Source organism: Perissodus microlepis, chromosome 6 (assembly GCF_051167445.1).
Source record: "Perissodus microlepis isolate ML-2025 ecotype Zambia chromosome 6, ASM5116744v1, whole genome shotgun sequence".
In the NCBI taxonomy this organism is placed as follows: Eukaryota; Metazoa; Chordata; class Actinopteri; order Cichliformes; family Cichlidae; genus Perissodus; species Perissodus microlepis.
The window spans coordinates 16991493-17012721 of record NC_140466.1 but is presented as its reverse complement, the minus strand read 5'-3'; the positions used below and the strand labels follow the sequence as shown (position 1 = coordinate 17012721).

The 21229-nt window shown below is 39.5% G+C and overlaps 1 protein-coding gene across 5 annotated transcripts in view; it reads right to left on the bottom strand.

The window, feature by feature from the left end:
* atf7ip (activating transcription factor 7 interacting protein) overlaps positions 1–10774 on the bottom strand; it is a 29899-nt gene extending 19125 nt beyond the window's left edge. For 2 of the 5 annotated variants that reach the window (XM_084931130.1, XM_084931131.1), the window contains exon 1: positions 10164–10774. The gene's annotated coding sequence lies outside the window, so the exon portion shown is untranslated. Of the gene's footprint in view, positions 1–10153 lie in introns of all 5 variants that reach the window. The other 3 variants (XM_084931127.1, XM_084931129.1, XM_084931128.1) reach the window with 2 other exon arrangements.
* Between the last annotated feature and the right edge of the window lie 10455 nt (positions 10775–21229).

Here is a 21229-nt window from a genome sequence, read left to right as displayed (position 1 = left end):
TATTACAATGGTAACTGTAAGGTAAGAGAGCTTTTGCTACTAACTTTCAAGAGAATGCGTTTTCTTGTGTTTAAATTGTTGGATTAATCTAAATCTAAAGCTTGACTGATAAGAAATTAATAGCTGGGAACAACCCTACCTTGCTCCAGATTCTTGCTGGAAGACTCGATGACACTTGGCAGACACTGATACAGATTCAGTGGACTGAATGAAATGATGTATGGACGATGGCACAATCCTAGGCTTAGCCTATTTAGTAAATGTAGTAAAGGCTAGCTCACCTTTATGAACGTGGCTAAAGTCCAAGTGCTCCAAATTAAAGGTGGAGACATTTTCCCTTTCACTAGTTCTACTTCTTATTTAGAACCAAACCTAGCTGGGTCAAGCATACCCATTTCACATTCACATATCAAATATCACATATAATTAAATGTTCAAACTATAATGGCAAGACCTCTTCCCAGTTGAAAAAGCACCAATCCCCTATGCTCCCTCCTGTGATGGGCCCACGTATAGCTTTTAAGTTACCCTGCAAGGCTGAACAGGTGGCTGGCCTGTCCCTTAAGTCATGATTTTACTCTGTTGCAGAAGCGAACATCGACAGCTGGAGACCTGACAGTCAAGAAGTCATTCTTGTTATACTTCTTGGACATCAGCTAGAATTCTGCTGCCTGAGGAGCATATGTAGTTGGTGCATTTTAATGTAAATTCTCCATGGACGTGAAACAGGAAAGCACACAAACCCTCATGCTAAACATGTGACTTCACAATTTATGTAATTGGGATCCGAGTGGACACACTGACAAGGAGAGTATAATTCCTGCTTTAGAGACAGGATGAGGAGCTCAGTCATTCAGGAGAGGTTCAGGGTAGGGACAGTACTCCTCCATACAAAGGGGCCCATTGAGATGGCTTGGATGGTTATTCTGACACATCCTAGATGAGGTTTTTCAGGTGTTCCGAGAAGTCCCTGAGATAGACCAAGGACACACCATTAGGTGGCTTGGGAACAGAATCAGCTGAAGGAAGTGGCAGAGAGCAGTGGGGTCTGGGTGATTCTGCCTACACAAGTGCCGGTTACGTTGTAAGTTACGACATAACCAAAAACTCCTTTTAATGCTACACTGTAACCTTGCACACAACCTGACATGCACCTCCTGAGAAATATAACTAACTAGGTTGACAGAGCCCACAACAACTTCAGTGACATGGAAGGCTATGGTGATCTTTCACAGCACCTTGGCCAAGAGCCTTCCATCACAGTTACCAATACTGCAGTAGAATCACGTTTGACAGCAAATTTGTTGTGACTGGAGAAAACCGATTAATGCTCTTAGCAATCGTTGCAGCAGTGGCCTGGTTACTCTGACAAAGGAAACACGGTCGCTAATTTTCTAGTGCTGCAGAATTACGCTGGTTTGTACACCTGTCATCTATTGACTTTCAGGGATGTTTTAAAGTATAACAGGAATCAAGCCTGAAGTCCACTGCCAAGTCCATGTGTTGTTGGTGCATCGTAATGTAATTTGTCCATGGACAATCGCACAACATGGAGAGTTATGCGGACATATGTACCGACCTTTATGTTCACTCACTGAAGATGAAATTCTCAGGCATCAACAGATGGAAAAGGAAAAGGTCATCCAGGCTTTAATCATGATTATACTCTGATGCGGAGCTGAAGACCGGACGGCTAAGTAGCCATTCCTGTTATATTTCTTTGAAATCCGCAGCCTGGGCAGCATGTGTAATTAGTACACTGCAAAGTAAGTTCTCTGCGGATGAGTCCCTATGGTCACAAAAAACAAGAAGGCACATGGGCGTCCGAATGGACCCTCGAGCTAACTGCCTTATGACAAAATTTCCTTCAGTAGATATATAGTAGTGGTTAGGGATGTGCATGACTAGTCGACTAATCATTGCTGTTTTCACTACTCTCTATCAGAGTTACTAGTCGTTTGAATAAATTGTTAAAATTTTAATAGATTCCCAATCCCATGATTGTGTCCTAAATGTAATGCAGTCACCTGCCACAAGATGGTGCATCGTTGTTTAGAAACACCTTACATTTGTTAATTTAGGCCTGATCTTTTTGTTAACAAAATTAGAATGAGATCACAGATACAGGCCATGGAAATTAGCTTTCTCCGAAGCATGGATAAGCTTTCCCTTCGTGATCGGGTGAGGAGTTTGTCATCTGAGAGGGGTTCAGAGTAGAGCCCCTACACCTCCACATTGAGACATCTGTCGTCTCCTGGGTAAGGTATTCCGGCCAGGAACCTGCCGGGAGAAGGCACAGGCGTAGACCCAAGATATGCTGGAGAGATTACATCTATTGGATGGCCTGGAAGAGGCTCGATGTTTCCCTGAATAAGCTGGAGGAGGTAGTCAGAGGGAGGAGACACAAATCTCTCTGAGACTGCATCAGGAAGGGTATCCAGTAAAAATATGCAAAATAAAACATCGGGAGTTACTTAATGTGCCAACTGTTTGTGAAAAGAATAGCTGAACACAGATTACAGGTTTTACAGTTTTATTACCGGCTAGAGTGCACAATTCGCCCAGTGTGGCCAATGAAAAATATTTTCTACCTGGGTAGTTGTAACTTGCTTCAAGCTTTTTGACCAGTTTGCTTAAAGCATTCCTTGACCACCATGTAACAGTATTGGTAATATTCATCAAACATTTGCTCCTTCTGTCATAGGGAGTGCAGCTAGTGAGTGCAGTTATGCACAGTCGAGTCATTTTTTTTTTTTTTTAACATTTCGGTCGCACATCCCCTGCTTCATAATCTGGCTCTACTTGACAGTGTGTTCTTCTTTAAGTGGTGAAACAAGTTTCTTGTTTCCATTTTCAGTGGAAACAACATTCTTTACATATTTTACACTACTACTACTACTTTATTGGAAGTTGCTTAAGTAGCTCCCTTTTTAAGTATTAAATCATCACCTGAGACTGGCAGGCAGCTCTTGCTATCAGACATGCCTGGGATTATCTCTTTGTTGCATGGCCTAGACAATGTATAACCATAGTTTTACTACAGCAATGATAATGAGATATGACACTTATCATGTAATATTTATTCTAGTATTGCAGACAATATGACATTACACAACCCTACAGACCACAAAACCCTGACTAGGTGACTAGATGTTTATCTATTCGGTTAAGAAACCGAATGGAAAGCCAACTAGTCATTACGGCTGCAATTGTGTGGAAAAACCCCCAAACTAGGAGACAGTGTAGCTGCTCCTGTTTAATGGTTTACTATCGCATTTCACTTATTAGCTAACAAAACTAAAATGGTGTTCGCTTAGCAAGCATTGTCATAACATTATAACATAAAGTATCAACGCAACACACTAACGTAAATCTATAAAACTGACCCATTCAGATTTGACATCATAGATCAAATCTGGGGATTTAAATATTTATGAACTGCAGTTTATGAGCATTTAAACTACTGCTGTCGCTTTGCACTAGGGCTGCCATGATTAGTCAACTAGTCACAATTACGTCGACTATCAAAATCGTCGACAACTAATTTAGTAGTCGATGCGTCGTTTGAAGCTTTGTAAGATCCCAAAAGACGCAGGAATAAGTAGTAGGATTTAAGAGTGTAATAACGGACTGAAACAGAAGTTGGCAGCACTGCATGTACAAGGATGCCAGCTGCCTTTAAACCCCAAAGAAGAAGCAGTGTCCGGTATCGTAGCTGTGTCCAAATTCAGGAACCGCATCCTCCTGTGCCCGCATTAGTAGGCCAATTACGTTACAGCGACACGACAAAGATTGTCCAAATTCGAAGACTCCGACAAATGCCGCCGACAAATGCGTCCTTTATTTCCCAAGATTTGAAGGATGGGTCGGGTGTATACTTCGTAGCCCAACCCTGTCCTAGAATTCATAGCGCATGCCAGCTCAGTTTCCAACAATGGCGGCAGCTAGTTAGTTTTAATATTACTCTTATTATTCTTTCTGGGTCACAAAATAAACTTTTAACATATTTTCAGGCAAGAATGTAGCTGTGTAAACTTCAAACACCTGCTCAGTGTATCAAGACACCACATATTTTCAAAAGTGCTCCAACGTTTTCAGAGACGTCTGTTACCCACCAGCTCGATAGCTAGCCCGGGTTCAAGGCTCACTAGAGCCGGTGAGAACACCGGACTCCCGGCAAATCGTTTTCAAACCCACTGCCATCTTTCGCTACTCAGGTTAAACATGATATATAAGTCACTTAGATAACTTAAAATGTTATTGTTTGGTTTTTTCAGTATTTTATTTGTTCCTGAGTAAATCGGTTTGGCTGAGATTAAAGTTCTAGTTTTTACACAGCTGAATAAACGTCAAGCAGACAACTGATTATCAGAAGTGTGAGATGCTCGAGAATATACTCCGGTGTCCTGTTATATTTTAGATAGCAAGGAGCAGACGGCTGAGATTATTAAGCTCCACCGAAACAATCTGCAAATTTCATTAAAATTGAATAAACTATCATCTTGTCTTTACTTTTAGTTAGCACATACCTTAAACACTTAAAGCTGTAAGCTAATGATAGTTATACAAGAGCAGATGCATGCTTGCATGCTAGTGCAATAAGCTGTACGTTTTACGTCCAATGGATGCATGATCTGATTAGTCGACTAATCGCAAAAATAATCGGTGACTAGTCGACTATCAAAATAATCGTTTGTGGCAGCCCTACTTTGCACAGTCTGCATTTAAGTTTGTTTTCTGTGAAATGCTTTCGCATTTTTTAAAATCTCAGTTTCCATTTTCTTCCGTCTTCCTGCTTTGCCATTCGCCTACACCTCTTCTTTGTTAATATTGAGTGCAGTCTTGCAGATGGAAAATGTGATACTGCCCCCATACCTTCCTGTAGTGTACTGCAGTTACAAAAACACATTTATGTGGTATGTATATGACGCGTCAACAATAAAATGATGGACTAACCACTTTTTAATAGTCGACGTCATAGATTATGTCAACAAATTGTTGCAGCCCTACTAGCCAACTAGTGTTTCTGATGTCTACTAGCAAGGGGAGTAACATCTATACATCTAGTTAAGTAGTCGCGCATATCCCTATGTAGCAGCAACTGAACTTTCTAAATAACTGAAATATAGCTAGGAAGCCTGTACAGGTAACTTGAATACATGAGAAAGACTATAGTCACCTAGTCTGAAAACTATTGTAAGATTCACTGCTTTAGGTAATGTTAAAAGGTCAATTTTTTCTGTAATTTTACAAATAACTTTCCTGATATTTCAGTCTTTATTTGCCACATGACTGCTCTTCTGTGTAACATCCCCTTAGTACTCATATTGCTACCAGACAGCTACCAGGATTAAATAATTAAAAACAGCCACAACAAAATATGAAGCTGGAAAATACGCAAGTGTAGCATGTCTTAAGCACAAACATTCTCATTTTAATAGGATAAAAATCTGTGTAAAACCTGACCACTTTTTTATTATTATTATTATCATTATGTGTGAAGTACAACATTACATCTGAAACAACCAAGATTTCTAATCAGCAGCACAACAAGACATCAGTGACGAATAACCAGCACACAGAATTTTGAACCTAGATCACATTTCTCATCTCTCTCATTTTCAGCCCAAAGCAAAGGAACCGGCTCCAACTGGCTGAAACCGGTTCTCATAGACTTGGCATGCTTTCAAAATCTCACAAACAAGGGCAAATTTTTTCCTATTTAAAGTTAAAAATACAGTACTGGAAGCCAGCATCACACCTGACCTAACTTCCATAAGAATAATTTCATAACATAACATGTAAATGTCAGAATCTGTAATTAAATGAGAAACACACAAACTGATTTGCCTTTTCATTGTGGACAAATCAGTTATGTCTCTATATTTCTACATTTGATTTATTTGATCAATCTATTAAGAATTAGCTTAAATTTCAATAAATAACCATGGTGACATGGTTTTAACCATAACTACTATGATATACCAACATGAATATTTCATGTTGAAGTGCACCGCTTTGTAAGAATTTAAGATACATAACAAATAATGTCACACAACAGCAGTGGCACGTATTGAGAGTATTGAGAATTGAGAGTCAATATGCATTTTGTCACTTGACCAGTTATATAATGTGATATATTATTTTTAATTATTTCTCTACAGAAAATCCTGCAAGATACAAGTATGCTCTGTGTGACATGGTACAGTGATGTGGCCTACCTGAATGGCACTTTACGCCCTTGTCTAATATACACATTAAAATTTCAGATGAATCTGAGTTATGTCATCAAATTCTGCTCATATTTATCACTGAGGCCAAAAACTCTTGGCCTATAGTTGTCATGAGCCAACAGCTGCACAGTGCCGACTTACATCTGGTAGCAAACATGTATAAACCAGGACTGCTGTCACACTAACTCCCCCTTTTCTCCACATGGAGCTCCCCAGAAGGTCTCGATTTTAATGATAGAAAACAAAACAAAATAATTTTTTATTTACAATCTTAAAATCTTAATGAAGCTAGCTCTACAAATTGCTGATTTATAAAACTCAATACAGACAATCTTACACAGGATAAGAAGTTAAATAAATTCAGCAAAGTCAAATATAACATCTACAAGAAAGCTTTTGAAAAATGTATGTGGCGCCTTTAAGGGCTGCTTCCTCTTCTGCAGATAAAAAAAAAAAAGAGACTGTAATGAATTACAAGTGCACCATGTGAGCACTGCCGCTGGGTGAAGTGGGGGAGGTGAAACCAAAAACAAGGCCATACCATGTTCTAAAAAAGTAAAAACCAAATATTAAACTCTTAATTTTCTCTGTTTCTATGGACACGGTTATCAATAACATTATAATGGGGAGTTGGAAAATATGAAAGACTCCAAATCTGAAGACAGATGAAATTGCCCAAACCACTTGGTGCCTGATCTTTTATGCAGTTCAGAAATCACTCCGCTGGCCTTATATCTATCTGCGCATCATTTCACCAAAACCAAAACAAAGTGAGATTTCTCATTTTTAGTAAATTTGTGTGGTAGGTCAAAGACAAAACCTGCTTAATTCTTGTCTGATGAGATCGACTTTAGGCCACACCCACATCCTAGGACAGTGGAATGGAAAATTACTGGACTGTACCACTTTAAACCAAGAGGGGAGGGGTGCAGCTGCCTCTTACTCACATTAGCCATTATATTTTTCTATTCTATCACATTGAAGGCTCTATCTAGATTGCAGTTTGATAAGATACAGCGATTCCTGCAAGTGTATTTTTTAAATCGCTAACTCTTCAGTAAAGCTGCCAATCCAACGACACAAAACAGAGTGACATAGTCCATTTATTACTTTTGCACTTTCTTCATTAGTTTCTATCTCAAGATAAACAACTACACATTAAGATCTGTCATTTTTTTTGTCCCTTGCCCAAATTACCACCTTTGCAGGACACTGATTATGTCTGCAGCTTCCTAGCACCAACACGGCACAGTCGCTCCACTGATGTTGTAGGACTGGCCTTTAATGTCTTGAAGTGAGGTATGAACATACCCAAGACACAAATGTACATTTCCAGTTGTGAAATTTGGGAGAAAATTCATTATATTAACAGATTTTTGATTCCGTGTGGCAGATAACTGGGCAAAGGGAGAGAGTGAGGACAACTCTTTCTTGTCCTTTTTCCAATGTATCCTTGTGAATAACTAACAAGGTAGTTTTTCCCACCTGAAACAGTTTGTTACGAACAAAAACAGTGACAATGTTTAAGTAGCTTTTTGCTGTTTGTTTTAACATTTAATGTCATATTAATCAGAATTTTAAAAATTTGCCAGTGTAATATTATCAATTCTATGGTATTAGAAGGTAATTAATTTATCACTGGCCACTGCCACTGCTAGCTGACATTTTTTGTTTTACCCATTTCTAACATATACGAAGCCAACCTGGAAGTGGCTTCTATCTGACGGCCACCAGAGGGTGACAGTTGTGGTTGCAAAAAGAACCTCTGGTTCTACAGAGATCTATGGGGAAAAAAAGTTTGTTTTGACCACTAAACATTTTCGTGCGGTGTTTAGGGCTTAATCGAGCATTCTGGTTTTTTGCAACCGAAAGGGCACCGGTTAAAACATACATCCAAACTGAATACAATCTTAAAGCGAACACAGGTAAAACTACAAACTGTAGCATAGCATATTACTATTACAGTAATTGCAAAAACCTGGATTACAGGAAAAGCACAATAAATAGCTACAGCAAAGTCAAATATAACTTTAAACACACAAAAAAAATAGGTTGTGCCTTTAAGGGCTGCTTCCTGTTCTGTAGGGAAACAACAGTCTCTGTAATGAATTACAAGTGCACCATGTGAGCACTGCAGAAGTGAAGAGGGGGAGGTGAAACCAGAAACAAGACATGATTCAAAAAATTAAAAGCAAATATGAAACTGTTGACTTTATATTAACTGATTTTTTTAAAAATATGTAAGATGTTGGAAAATATGATGAAAGACTACAGCACTGAAAACTGAGAAATTGCCCAAGACATTTGGTGTCTGATCTTTAGTGCAGTGTAGTGATCATGTACATCTTTCCATCTTTCCACCAAAACCATAAAAGGTGGAGATTTCAGTTTTTAAGTAAAGTCACTGGCAGGTAAAAAAAAAAAAAAACCTGCTCAACTCTTGTCTGATCGTTGACTTTAGGCCACACCCACATCCTAGGAGAGTGAAATGGAAAATTACTGGATTGTACCACTTGAAACCAAGAGGGGGAGGGGGCGGGTTCAGCTGCTCAATATGAGGAATGCAGCTTTCTCCTACTCACTTCTAGTCACTTTAGACAGCTAAGTTAAAAAGATTATACTGTAGCAGTGAATTTAGGGATACCATCTAGTAAGAGCTAAAAAACTTTTGTGGATATTATTAAAAAAAAAAAAGCCACATTTTCATTTAGCATCCACAGAAGATCAATTAACGGACGCCACAAAGCGTTTTGTTATTTCAACATGCTGATTATATTCGCTGCTTCCTAGCACCAACATGGCGCAGTTGCTACATTGACTTTGTAGAACTTTACCTAAAAAGTCATAAAATGAGGTACAAAAACATCAGAGACACAAGTGTGTATTTCCACATTCTGAATTGGGAAGCAAACTTAAAGTATTTGATTACTGATGAGATGTAAAAACTCTTTCTTCAATCAGCAGATAGTAAAGCGACTGTTATTTATATCAGCGGTCCCCAACCCCTGGGCCTCGGACCGGTACCGGTCCGCGAGTCGTTTGGTACCAGGCCGCAAGAGTTGAGGCTCAGGTGTGAAATGTATGGTTTTCAGGGTTTTTATCGGTTTTCAGCGTTATTTTGTTATCGTTTTTATCGTTAACTCTGTTTTCCTGGGTCTTTTCACGTGTGTTATGAATAAATCTTCTTTTTTTCGGTACCGATACTAGTTTTATTTTGTTGTATTTATCCGCGACACCTTAAAGGCCGGTCCGTGAAAATAATGTCGGGCATAAACCGGTCCATGGCGCAAAAAAGGTTGGGGACCGCTGATTTATATAACTAAAGATAAAGGTGACTTGTTTCATAACGTTTATCAGAAATCAAGGAATAGACATGTAATTTTTTTAAAGCTCAAATGTTCTAAAATATATGCTGTATGTAATTTAAAAAAACTACCTGAATAACAAATGTAAGATTTATCAGCATTCAAATCAATTCACAGTTTAATGCTAGCATACACGGATGTTATGACTCCAGACTGGCTATGCGAATGACTTTTCTAGCACACACAAAAAAACTAATCGAATATAACCCATTAGAGAAAAAAAAAAAAAAAGTCTGTAAATAAAAGCTGCAAATAAAATGTTTTCACTCCGTGATATCGATTAAAAAAAACAAAACAGTATCAATATACCATTATTCATTTAGCGAACACTGACACTGCTAGCTGACAGGGTTTTCATTATGCATGTCTGCTGTAATCCCGGTCTGTAGGGGTCACTGTTGCATTGTATGCAGCCAACTACCAGTAACAGATTTTTTTTCCCTAATTCATATCAAATGTTTCTGTTCAGAACCACAAGTTCCATAAAGGATGACATTCACTGCTATTAAATAAAAGTACAAATAAGCTGTTTGGGTAGCATGCTAACTGCAGTACCTCGACTCACCGAATTTCTCTACGCTGTCCGCCGACGTTGCCGCGATTTTAAGCTTCGTTCCGTACGGTCTCCTCCTCACCCGCTGGTGTCCAAACCAACTCTTACGGACCCCCTGTGTGAAGCGCCGATGCTCTCGGGATGCGTTATGAGTGCTGCATCAAGTCCACGTTCTCAAGATGAACCGGGGAAACTAGTGAGCTGTGCCACAACAACTGTTGTGTTCGCGGATTCCACCGACTGCTCCGCGCCCCCTCTGACTCGCGAACAGACTCCTCCTCCTTTCGCGCACGCACAAAAAAACTCCAACGGCTGACGTTGCGACCGGGGGAGAGGGGGTTTGGTCGTTAAACGACTAACGGTCGCGCAGTCCAGAGATGCAGTCTGAGTGGTTCACTCGTTTTTTTTTTTAAAGCATCCTGTTGGTCACCGTGCTGAAGTCGGTAGATAAAAGCAGGCAAGGTATGTATATGAACCGCTGCAGGATGTTTTAGGTCGGTTAGTATGGAGGATATGCAGGACTCAAAGAAAATGTGCTGCAGCTTGTAGTTACCCTGCAGCAGCAGGAGCAGGTTTGAGACAGAATCACAGAGCCAATGAGTGGTAGAGAACAGGCAGCTGAACATTGGCATGGAGGGGGAGGGGTGTCCAGACAGAGCCCAGAGACATTACAGTGCTAAGGGGGAGGGGTTATAGGGAGGGGGAGGAGCCTTCTGCCAAACAACAGCCTGAAAATTTGTCTGTAACCTAACTACAGACAGTGGTGTGATTGTAGTTTTGTAAACCTACACTCACAGTTACACATGACTTGCTGCATCGGCAAGCATGGTGGTTATGCAGGATGTTAGGCACATTGAAGTGTTGCACTTTCTACGCGGAAGTGCACACATGAGAAGAGTCCACCTGAAGCGAGTAGTTATGTTATGTTATGCTATTTATTAGAAACAACAGCCTTTTTGCAGTCATTTCCTTCTGAGATCACAAAGCATTAATTCAGGTCAGCCATTTTGTGCACTCACTTGTGCTTGAGGAACTTGCTGTTCCCCAAGAGGCCAGCAGGGGGTGAGTTATAGTGGTCTTATATTCTCATGTTTGTTGGTATTCCAGAAAAGGAATAGCTTAAACCTTTGCACCTCGTGTTGTCTGAGTCCCTTTGCAGCAGAATCCATGTGATCGGGAGCAGGGGAGCTGGTATCTGTGCTCTCCAAGAGCCTGCGTGTCTCTCTCTTTCTCACACCCTTTTGCACACCAGACATGTCTGCAGTGCTGGAGAAAGCAGCCTTGAGCTTAGACAAGTCACCCCCTGTGGTCAAATCAGCTAGGCTACACTGTAGCTTAGTCCTCATACATTGATATTGGGGCATAAATTGAACACACAGCAATAAAAAACATTTACATTTTCCTTCGCTTAGGCAGTACAAGCAGCCTGAAAACAGCCTGCATAGCTGAAGCTCTCAGAGTTTGGTGAATCACCGTTTAGAGTCCTCAATAAATCATAACACGCTGCTTTGATGGTAGAAGTATTTTTGCATAGTTACCCGTGCAAGTGAAGGAATAAATTCTTTTAAAATTAGAGTACTTTTCAATTTATTTGTCGGGATTATTTAAAATTCCTAATGCTGGAAATCTCACTATATCGGCAGGTGAGCTTGTATGTTTCGGCAGAGTTATAAAGCTGTCTGTACACATGCCTCTTTATTTAAAAAAAATAAATCTCAATAATCACATTTGTTTGACTCTGTCTTTACACACTCATTTGTAGCCACAAATTTGCTTATTAAAACCCACAGCAGGCTTGACTTCCTGCAGTAATAAAAAAAACTACATTTGTATGCATTAGTTTGAAGTACGCACACTTTCACATAATACTTGTTGATAATTGTGAGTTCTTGAGTGGTGTTTTTTGTGTATACATGTATTTATAACAGGGTCCATTCTTCTCCAGCCTTAAAGCAGAATTTTTCCATGTTCCCATTTCCTCCAAATATACCTTTGGTAAGATTTGCAAGGTTGCAGTCTCAGCTGCTACCAGTCTCTCACCTTAATCGAGCTTTCAGAAAGGCGTTGGCTTATCCAGAGGTCGTCTGTGCATAGGTAAGGTCTCCCTTTACCGATGCTGAGCCAGGTCCCTTGTCATCATATGGAGTTTTCAATTGGCCTTTCTGCCCAGCAGTTCTACAGTGTTCCTGTTAATTACCGTTATTAATGATATTATAATAGTCTTTTAAGCATCAGTTAGCTTAACTCGAGATTTCCTAAGTAGGAGAGCAAAGTTGGAGTGGTCAGAAAATTTGTCGGTACAAGTCCATTCACCCACTTTCTTCAGGGACGCCAGGGAGCGCTGGAGCCTATCCCAGCTATTATAGGATGACAGGCGGGACACATACATGAACTGTATGAGACCTAATGAGTTAATTAATGCTGACTTCTGAGAGTTTCCTTGAATGTTTGGGATGGGAGTTAAATATATAATGAAATGACACATCTAATTTCCCCGAAGGGCTTTATTCATTTCTTTTTACTTTGAAATTTAATAAACGTTTAATTTGCCTTGAGGTGTCCAAACTTCTGCATGTATTGTAGTGCTTGTTTATAGCAGAAGGAGATTTTGGGTAGGCATGAGTAACAGACACTTGTTTTCAGTGTATAATTTTATTGACTTTGTGAAGCTAACCTCAAACTAACAAGCTAAATATATAAACCTCCACAAAAGCTATGTAGTCTGTTTCAAATAGAAACAATTCTGGAGGATCATTTTTAATATCATTATATTAAAAATATTAGTTTAATACCAAAGCCCACATTAAATTTAGCTTTAACCACCATCCGCACACACTGTTTTTAACCTCAGCTGAACACGATAAGTCAGCCACAAAGCCAATGATAAAGAAACTGTAGCTCACGGTAAACCACAATCATGATCTGCCAGCCAATTTGTCTACATGGTGTGCCAGGTCCTTTAGAGTCTCAGCGTAAACAAGAGAACGCCAAAAAATCATATTAAAAATTAACTAAAGTTCTTTATGAGCACAACAAAGGGTGCAAAGTTTCAAATCGAACTTTAGACAGTCTTTAATTTGCCGTCTTCCCAAGACAAAGTCCACGTAAGGTCAGTTTACGCTAATGCGTGTTGGTAATAGTCTGGTTGTCATGTGCTTCCTGCATTCAGTCAGCTTCCTTCCCTAACCGTGCGGTATTTACAGTAGTGCAAGCATGTGGGAAGAGGACTGTTTCCACCCATGTGCCTCATGTCAGAGAAGTGTAAATAGCATCCCAAACTGATTATTCCATATGGATTTGTGAAAACAGCTTATGTAAAACACTGAATCTGTTACTGAAATGGACCTTTATAAGAGTAGAGAACATATCTCTACATATGAGCAAAAATAAAATACAATAACACAAAGTTTTCAAACCACACCCAGCATTGACCTGCCTTCTCTTGATCTCATAGGTAAAGTTTTTAAGTTATTTCTAGGTTGCAGTACTGTTGTGTTGACAAAATCTGGTCACCGGCGCTGAGGCAGACATAAAACCACTGTTGGGATTGTAAATCAAAAAGTGACCTATTGTAAGTTACTTGTTTCTTTAAAATAAATACTCCAATTAGTAACTAATTGTTTACACCCACTTAATATTTTAATCACGTTTTCACACAGAATTTCAACACGTTGAACAGTGTTAGTTCATAAATTAATGAAGCAAAATATTTTGATCACTATATAAAAATAAGGTTTGAAACTGAAGCTAGAGACTAGTATTAGCAAAAAGGTCCAGATGTTGTTGGTCTAGTGACATCTAGAGGAAGGGTTTACATTTTATATACAGAAAATTGATTTTCATGCTTTCCAGCAGTAGAAGAAGGAAAAAAACATCTCCTTGCCTGTATTGTCGCTAAAATTGTAAAGTTTTCTATCAAGACTTAAGGTAACAATACAGGAAGCTGAGTCATGTGAAAAAGGGCGTCCCTCCTTGGATAACGAGCCTGCTCATTTACAGCCATGGTTCCAGATACTTTGTGTTTAAATGTTTAGCCTGAAGATGAAACAAGTTTTATTAATTGTTTAAAAATAATGAAAAAAAATCTTCTTGGGTATATCAGTCTGTTTAGTAAATTTCATCCTAATCGCTGGTAGAAAAGTACAATCAACAGGATAGTGGCAAAAAACAATCACCATCATTTACTAATTAATATCTACTAAGACTGTGGTCATACTGCTTTTAAGTCAGTATGAGGTCATCACGGTCTCTGTGTCTTTTCTCATTGCTAGACCTGATTATCCTGTTCTTCCTGCTCTTTCTTGGGAATTATTTCTCTGTCAGTGTCATCTTTTGTCTAGCATGCTTATGAGTTAGCATTTCTTAAACCAGAGGTTCCCAAATTGTGGGGTCCACCCCCTAGGGGGGGCGCAGAGCCATTGCAGGGGGGTGCGGTATGAATTTTTCTTGTAAAACAAAGGGGGGCCCAGCAAAAAAAGTTTGGGAACCACTGTCTTAAACTGAGAAGTTCAGAGAACTTGCTTTTCCCGAAACCGAATGATGCCATTTTCTGGGGATCGTAACTGTGCTTATTTCCTGGAAGTGTCCTGGTTTTGTTTTCATATCCAAAATACGTGATGATGGTGCCCAACTAAAGCCCATGTGTTTTCCCATAGATGTCTTGGCTATTGCATGAGGTTAGTGAATAAAGGTTTGGTTAAATGGAAATTTAATCTATATATATATGACAAACTGTCATAATAACTATTGTATGGGTATCAAAATTTAGGAAAAAAATCAGGTCTGGTGTTCCTTTAAGCTAAGGACTAACTGACCTACTTTTAGTCCTTCTGAAACAGCAAGGGAACCAGCAAACCTGCATCATTTAATATGATTTTTTAAAAATTAAGTAGGATATTGATATACAGCATCCTGTCACAGTATACATATGACAACAGAAACTACACGATATTGAAACATTTAATATCGCTGCTTTATTGAAACACATATGGTACTATTGTAAACAATGCTAGGACCTTTCTAATAATGTTCCAATGTAGTAGGTGGCGTTATCGTGCTTATCGCTGCTTAATACCTGCCATAAAATGAAAGAACAACAAAAAGACAGTCAGTAACTAGCTAGCAAATAGACACCAAACACAGAGGCTCTAAAACAGTCACTGTAAATCAAACAGGCTCATCATCAGTCTTTCCTTAAACACACACACACATTCACAAGTAATTTTGATTCAGTTGGCATTGTGTCGGTGGCAGATGTTTGGCTCTGTCACTCTTTTATCAGTTCACCTGGTTGCATTTTCACTATCTGTTAAGTGTAATTGTTTGTTTTCCCACAGCCATGGTTTAAACGTTCTCTCTGCAGCTCCCTCCACTCTAGTGATGGGATTTCCGGCTCTTTTTAGAGAACCGGTTCTCTAAAAAGAGCCGGCTCTTTCGGCTCCGAACCGGCTCTTTAGGTTGTTTTGTTGCGTTAATTAATTTATTATTAACAATAATATAAAATTATGCACAAAAGGAATTACTAATGTACAAAAAAAGTGGTTTTATTTATATATGTTTATATATAAATATATGCGGTGGCCCCTAGAGACAAACTCCAAAAAGCACATACAAACTCCAAAACACATTTCTAGCATGAACTGAACTTCCAAAACAGAGCTACCTAGATCACTTAAATTACACAATTGAAAGCATGAAAGCATATGTGTATTGTTTATGTATTTATACACAAGCATTCATATATAGTCAAATAATTTAAAAAAAATGTTCATTTACCTGTTATTACCACACACCAAATCCGGTCGTTGGTACTTGCTGGCTTGTGTAGCCTCTATGCAGTGTTGCCAACTCCTCAGTAAGGAAAATCGCTATTGGCTGTCCTAAAAGTCGCTAGAAGTCGCTAAATGATGTCATCACCTAATTTGCATAATTGGTCATGCTAATATAATTGTAACCTACGCTGTTGGAGAGAGAAATAACATCGTGGAAGAGACATAAAGTGAGCAAAAAAACGTCCTAAATGCATTTAGAATTTATTTAGAACTACAAATTAAATTTCTTTTAGCAATTATTGTTTTTAATGTCACAATTCCAACCCTGCTCCTTTATCAGGGCTTCGACCGGCAAAAGTGACCCGAAATAGGCACTCTGGTGGAGTTACTTTATGTGTGTGTGCGTGTGTGTTTATAAGTAATTTTAAACCTTGTGATCCACAAAACAGCATAACAGTAAAAGAAGAACTGACTGCGTTACAGTCAGTGCGGGAGCAGCGGCTTCGCTCATGCGCGATTCATTTGCAGTTTGGACGCATAGGTGTGAACATCTCCTGCAGCTGGGGGAGGACTATCCTCCGCCCGTGAGCGCTTTAGCACGGGTGAGGTGCCCACGGCAGCACCGCTGCTTGTTGAGAGTAAGAGCAACACGCCCTTTCACGTCAAAAAGTCGTCATAAATAAGTCTCCAATAACACCAGAAAAAGTCGCCAGATTTGTCGCTAGTCGCTTTTTAGGAAAAAAGTCGCTAAGGGGGTCTGAAAACTCGCTAAATATAGCAACAAAGTTGCTAAGTTGGCAACACTGCCTCTATGTAACAAAAGCTCAACACTGCCCAGAGCATCCTGGAACACTTCTGTTGTGTTTTGTACGTGTTTTGAGTTTTTATGTGCTTCTGAGTTTTTACGTGTTTTGGAGTTTGTACGTGCTTCAGAGTTCGTACGTGATTTGAAGTTTGTATGTGCTTTGTCAGTAGGGGCCACCGTAAATATACTTTTATTTATTCACTCCACATAAAATGTAATAAATAAATCATATAATACAAAAATCAACTATTCACATTTCAACTTTCAACTATTTCAATTTTCAGCTTTTTCCTTTTACAAATTTAAAGTGAAACAACACAAAACACTGCAAACCACAAGACAATTAAATATAAATTAAAATATGAAAACAAAAAGAAGATGCATATTCTCTGTCATATGGACCTGCATGAATAAACTTTCTGAATCCTTTATCATCTGCAACTGAAAATAGTTGTGGATGATTACTATACCTTTCTAATGTGACGTTGTTGTCCCTGGCTCTCTTTCTCTCCGGCTCTGTTCCTGTGCTACTGAGTGTAACTACCGCCCCTCCCCCGTCTTCCCAGCGTAAAGCACAAGGCCCGCATGCTGAGTGAAGCGAAAAAAAATGGTAGAGAGAGAGAGGGTGAGAGAAAAAAAAAAAAAAAACACGGCTCGCGATAAGGAGCCGGCTCGCGTCGTTCACGTCAAAGATCCGGCTCTAAGAGCCATTTCGTTCGCGACCGACCCATCACTACTCCGCTCGTATTTGGAGTGAAATTGGTTTGCCAAGAGGAGATGAAAAACACTTTTAAAAAAGTTCAAATTTTCCACAGATACTGCAATTGTTGTCGCAATAATCGTGTAGTGAAAATCAGGTATTCCAAATAGCATGTGTTTAGAGGTGCAGAAAAGCTTTAAGAAGAAGAAAATTGAGTGAAAGTAATTTAAATGCATTTTCTACTTGATAAATCCTGACTCTTAACACTATTCCATTTTAGACCTTACCTGAATCCAAGGCTACCTGTTATAGTGTCATCATCTGACAAGTAAGTGTAATTACAAACGTTTTTGACCTCATCTTTTAAATTGGGAAGAAACCCATGTTAAGTTGATAGTTGGACTTCAAGAAGTAGAAATACAAGGTTTTTTTAACCCTAAAATTTGCATAATTTATTCATCAGATAAGGACACTGCTGAAAACAGGCCTCTGGTGATTTATTAGTCTGTTTGTAGCCTGCTAGTACTCTGAGGATTTTTAAAGATGAACTCATTGGTATACATGAAATAGATTTTGCTGTTTAGGTGTTGAATTTATATATATTGTAAAGTTTTCCACATTCTTTAACACTCAAGAGTTAGACCTCTAACCCTGAACTTCACACTTCTTAACACTTCAATTCTTTATTGCCCAAGGAAGCCAATCAGTTACCTTTATAACAACCAATTCTCTCTGAAGCTCCCAATTGACGCAACAGTGTCATCATGTGGGATCCTCTTATTTATTGGGATTGTGTCCTCTCACCAGTCTGGCACCTCACTGTAGGAGGAGAAGCTGTCACTAAATAAAGGTCGGACTGAACAGATGGCGGTAACTACATAAGGTGTCTCAGCTGCATTTAGAGATTTCTGATTCCTGCCATAGTAGAGATAACACTTTTTATATAGCAATGCTATTATCAATTTTGTGTTTATAGATGAGAAATTGTTAGAGAAATTATTAGATCCCGATCGACCTTTATGTGTGTGGGGAAAAAAGTAAGCCTACATGGGTTTTTCCGCATCGGAACAGCTGTTTCCGGAATTTGAATGCTGTGTAGAAACAAATTTGAGAACCAGCTTACCTATGGTTCAGATGTAGGAGTTTCATGACATCACTGTTTAGAAATTCACAATTGTCAGGACGTCACTATATGTGGAAGCATCCAATCACAAAGCAACCATTCACACTGACATTCAGACCTATAGGAGTGGAGCAATTTAGGCTACGTCCACACTAGCCCGGATAGATTTGAAAACGGCTTTTTCGTCTGAAAATGCTCCGCGTCCACACTAGCGTTTTCAGTCGTTTTCACAGAGTTGAAAACGCTTACGTTCCAGTCCTGCGCATGCGCAAAAGCGAGTGAGAATTAAAGAATTTGAAGAAAAGCTATCCGGACCATGTACAAAGTGATATTAATCTTTTTTAGGGCTGTCAAAATTGAGAGCAATCAAAACAACTGCTATCTTTGTTTAATTGGTCACATGACTGCATCACATGACTAAAATGCGTCATCGTTTTAGAAAGTCTGCGTTTTCGAGTGTCCACACTGCGACGGGACTAGGGATGGGTATCGTTTAGGTTTTATCCGATACCAGTGCCAAACCGGTACTTTTGAAACGGTGCCGGTGCTTAAACGGTGCTCGAACCGATGCTTAAAGAATGAAGAACACAAACTTTGTCCAAAACCTCTCATGTTTAGCTGTTTTTTTGTAAAAAGATAACAATGTTAGCCTTTTCTGCAGCTATAGGGGATTTATGGTATCACTCTTGGCTGGAAGCAGTGCTTAAACAATGGAAAAAACAAAACAAAACACCAACTTTGTCCAAAAACCTCTCGTTTAACTGTTTTCCACTTTTTCTTTGGTCATTTTAGCCTTTTTGGCCAGGGTGAAGGGAGTATCTGCCATCAAACAAGAAGACAGCCGCATGTAACTACGACGGTGTTTGCTAGTTCACCTTACATGCATTAATGTAATAACGTGGTTAGCCTACTCAACGTAAATTACACACGAACAACATTAAGCTACTGACCCAGAGAAGAACGGCTGCTGCTGCTGCCATCATCATCCGTCATCATTTCTGCTACACTGGCAGGGCTAGGGGCCAGGACTCTCCTCTTCGGAGTTTTGGGGGATGTTGCTAACTCAGGGTCCGATAAGGCAACCCACCTGCAGTAGATGTGCTCGATGTGAGGTCTCGCAGCAAGCTATCAAATACGGTGCATTTCTCGGCTTTTAAAAAAACGCTATGCGTCGCCAGGTGTTTCATCAGTTTCGAGGTGTTATCTTCTTTGCACAGTATCAGCTTAAAGCACTTGTTGCAGGCTGTTGAGTTTGCATCTTTTGCTGTGAAGTACAGCCAGACTTTTGACCGCTTTGCCTTGGGCGTTTTTAATCTGTAGCTCTGCTCTAAAAGAACGTATGTACCTGGGCCCACCTACTACGCTTGCAAAGGTAAAATGATTGGCTGGAATCCAAAGTGTATGACATATCAGGAAAAAAAAGCACCGAAATAAAGCATCGAAATGTGCGCTGCTTTTCGGTCTGGTTACTACTTTAACTGGACCCATTTCATTAACTCAGAGCTCATGTCCAACTCCTAAATTTTATTCTTGGACTCAGAGTTTTTATGATTCACTGTTCAAAATCATCTTTATGAGCCTGGGTGGAACCCCTCAGCTCAGCGCTTGTGGAACAAGACCTTTCACCTCCCATCCCCCTCCTTTTCAAGCCAGCATTCCTCTTATTGGCTAGTGCTTGTAAAGAAAAGATTTGAACAGCAGGTAGGCGGGGGTTCTGTGCTTACATCTCCCACTGTGTGCCAGAGATGGCCATATTGAGGATATCTGCTGTCACTGACATCATGTCAAACCAAGAATATAAAAAACAAACGTTTAGAGCAACCTGAAGCTTGAGAATTGAGCTAGCAGCGGTTACTTGTAACTTGTACTTGCTGACCTCTTTATTTGAAATCATAGACTGTTTGGGGAAAAAAAAGACTAAAATCACTTTTATTGTCACATCATGTGTGCTGGTACACTGGTACAGCACATGTGAGTGAAATTCTTGTGTGCAAGCTTCACAAGCAACAGAGGTGTGCAAAATACAAGAAACATAATAACAAAGGAAAATATAAGAATAGCAATATGAGAATTATAATAAATATATGTACAAATATGAGAATGCATGCGCATTACTGAATATGTATACCAAATCATATATGTGTGTGTGTGTGTGTGTATACATATATATAAAATAAAATAAATAAAATATACAGAGGTTAGCAGTTGGATATTGTGCAAAAGAAATGGCATTTATGTACAGTATGGAGTGCATAATGTCGACATTCCGGTAAGTGAAGGTGAGGTGTCTATGAAGTGTTTAGCAATCTGATGGCCTGATGGAAAAAGCTGTCTCAGTCTGCTGGTTTGGGACCGGATACTGCAGTACCTGATGGAAGTAGTTTGAACAGTTGGCTGGGGTGACTGGAGTCTTTGATGATCCTCCCCGCTTTCCTCAGGCACTGCTTCCTGTAGAAGTCCTGGAGGGAGGGAAGCTCACCTTCAATTATCCTTTCAGCACACTGCACCACTCTCTAGAGAGCTTTGCGGTTGTAAGGGGTGCCATATCAGGTGGTGATGCATCCAGTGAGGATGCTCTCAATGGCACAGCGGTATTTAGGACGTGCTTCCACCACTGTGACATGTATATGTATATATTAGGGATGCAACAATACATGTATATGTATTCTGTATCTGTAT